The sequence below is a fragment of the Pinus tabuliformis genome, chromosome J, assembly GCF_031772625.1.
Source record: "Pinus tabuliformis cultivar Carrire ecotype Pingquan chromosome J, CPIR1, whole genome shotgun sequence".
Taxonomy (NCBI): Eukaryota; Viridiplantae; Streptophyta; class Pinopsida; order Pinales; family Pinaceae; genus Pinus; species Pinus tabuliformis.
Window position 1 is genome coordinate 1,234,020,844 of NC_142295.1, and position 3,330 is coordinate 1,234,024,173.

Sequence of the window (3,330 nt, forward strand, 5' to 3'; positions counted from 1 at the left end):
TACATTCTTCTTTCACTCGCTGACAGTTCAAAACATCTAGCCACAAAGGCTATCATGTCCTTCTCATATTTGGACCATAATAAAAACTTATTCGACTAATGTAATTTTATTATGGTATCCTGGGCGACTTGAATATAGTTTGCCATGAAACTCTAGCAAGATTAGTATTCTTGAGCTCATTTTTTGTCTAGCACATATATCCTATCCCTAAATCTGATCAAACCATCTACTGTAAGATGTAAGTAGTCCACACCCTGCTCACCTGTACCCTATTTTAACATGTGCATAAGCTCCATGTACCTGCCATCCTACTATCTTTCTTGTAAGATTCGATCCTGTAAGTCTGTCCTGTAAGAAATCATATATGTTATGTGATTCACATCTATCCTACTACTAAGTGCAATTGCAACCATTTTCTCTTTCCCCTTGTTGTACCTGATCTCAAAGTCAAACTCATTGATCGTGGCCAACCATCTAGATTTCCTAGAATTTAGTTTCATTTGGTCAAACAAGTATCTCAATCCACTGTGATCACTCATCAATATGAACCTCCGGCCAAGAATATAGTATCTTCACATCTTCAATGCATGGATGATCACTTCCAACTCAAGATCGTATGTCATATAATTATGCTCATGCTCATTCCATTTCCATGACTCATAACATACTACTTGTCATTCCTACATAAGGACTCCACCAAGTCCTCTCTTGCAAGAATATGTATATACCACAAACTCTTTATCTGGATTTGCAATATTTAACACTAGAGCATTTCTCAACAGTTGCTTCAATTGCTCAAAAATGGTTGTGCATTCCTATGTCCATTCAAATTTCTTACCTTGCCTCTACAGTGATGTAATAGGATATGCACTGCAAGAGAGGTTCTTGATGAACCTCCTATAGTAACCTAATAACCCCATGAATGATCTTACCTCATCCACATTTCTTGGAGCATCCCACTCCATGATAGACCTTATCTTCTCTGGATTCACTACTATGCCTTCCTAGGAAATAACATGTCCCAGGTAATGTAGTTCCGTCTGAAAGAGACTACATTTACTGATCTTCACATATAACTGAATCTCTCTCAACAATATCAAAGCTTACGCTAAGTGCTTGACATGATCTTCCTCATTTTTAGAATATATCAAGATGTCATCGATGAATACAATAACAAACTTATCCAGATAAGGACACAACACACTACTCATCAAGCAAATGAAAGTAGTTGGAGCATTAGTCAAACCAAATTGAACTACAATAAACTCATAATTCCCATACCTAATCAAGAAAGTTTTCTTATAGATTTCCTCTTCCTTGATGCGTACATGATGGTATCCTGTTCTCGGATCAATCTTCAAGAAAACTAGTGTTCCCTTCAACTAATTAAAGAAGTTATCAATCATCGAAAATGTATACCTGTTCTTGATAGTCACCTTGTTCAACTGCTTGTAATCAATGCATAGCCTGAGAGTCCCATCCTTATTCTTCACAAACAATACCAGTGCAACCCACAGTGATACACTTGGCCCAATGTATCCTTTGTGAAGCATTTCCTTCAACTGTAACTTCAGTTCTACTAATTCTAGAGTGTTCATCATGTATGGTAGCTTTGATTTTGGTGTTGCCCTTGGTATCAACTCAATGGAAAATTCCACTTCTCTATGAGGTGGAAACTTCAAAATATCTTTTGGAAACACATCTTGAAACTGCTACAAGATCGAGTATCTATTCATAACTTTTGCATCCTCAACATCCTTACCTTATCACTAGAAATATGCATTGCAAATAACACACAACACACACACCCTTTTCTGTGACTGTGCTTTGCCTGCATGTATTTCACCATCATAATGAATGTTGCCTTGTTCTTACCCTACAAGACTCTTTCTTCTCCATTGTCATCCAAACACTCAATGGCCTTGTCATAACAATCCACTTTGGTCCTATGAATATATAACTAGTTCATAACTAAAAGCATATTATATGATCCCAATGGAGGTACATTCAAATGTGTTGAGGTAGGAATACCATTGAGCTTAAAATCACAAACTCTTACCTAATGATGCACTCTCTTCTTTTTACTTGTAGCCAAATGAAATAACCGAGATTTTGCATGCACTTCTTTATTCAAGCCACACTTATCCACCAAGTCAAGACTAACATAGCTATAATTAGATATAGGGTTAATTAAAATAGAAAAAAATCAACCAAAAACCTTACCTTCCATCTCAATAATGGATGTCTGATGATTTGCCTGCTTGTTATCCAATGTTGCATAGATATGAGTAACAATCTACTAAACATCCTCAACAGTCTATGCCTCCTGTGCACTGTAGATCTGAGGCCTACCATCCTGATACTATGGACAATCTCTTGAGATGTTCCTTTCCACATATCTAACACTACAACGGTCCCATACCATCACCTATATTATGTTTCCCTCCAGGTTGTGACCCATGTCCCTGTCTGACTATGTTGAACTTCTTATTAGGTGCAACATTTTCTTTCTCACCTGTATTATGAGTCCTGGTTCTTTTAAAATGCCATTTACCTTTACCTTTGTCTTTCCCTTTACAACCTTGTTGTGATTCTATCTTATGCTTTGAATGCTCATAACAATGTTTCAATTTCCCAATAACTTCTTCAAGAAACTGAGGCTCATCATACTCAATCAAATCTCTAAATCATGATTGAAATCCACTAACAAATCTCTGAACTTTGGCCTAATCATCCTTAAGATAATATACATACATCAATAACTCCAGGAACATGGTCGTATACTCCTAATCTGTCATCAATCCCATATTTAGTTCATAAAATTCCTTGGCTTTGTTGTCGTAGTAAAGTTATGACATGTATTTCTTGTGAAAAAGTCTCTTGAATTCATTCCAACTCATCTCTTATATCCTGATGTCTCTAACCCGCTTCACATCTTCCCACTAGATGTTTTCTTTCCCTTTGAGGCTGAAGATAACTACTCTCACCTTCATATTCTTTGTGTATTCATGCAACTCAAAGAATTTATTCATTCCAAGTAGCCATGCTTCTGCAGCCTATGGCTTATCCAAATATCCATCAAAGGTAAGTGGCTTAGATTTATTGAATTCATCTAGAAAATATCCCCTATCACTCCTCTTGTAAGGATGATCACAATAGTTCTTGTCAGAACCAGAACTAGAATAGAACCTGTGTCCATCATCTCTCCTATAAGGATTATACAAGAGCCTTCCATCTTGGATCAGGTCATCCATAAATGACCTATGCCCACCATAATATCTAGTGCCATATGCCCCACTATTCCTATGCTCCTACCCATGATTAATCTAA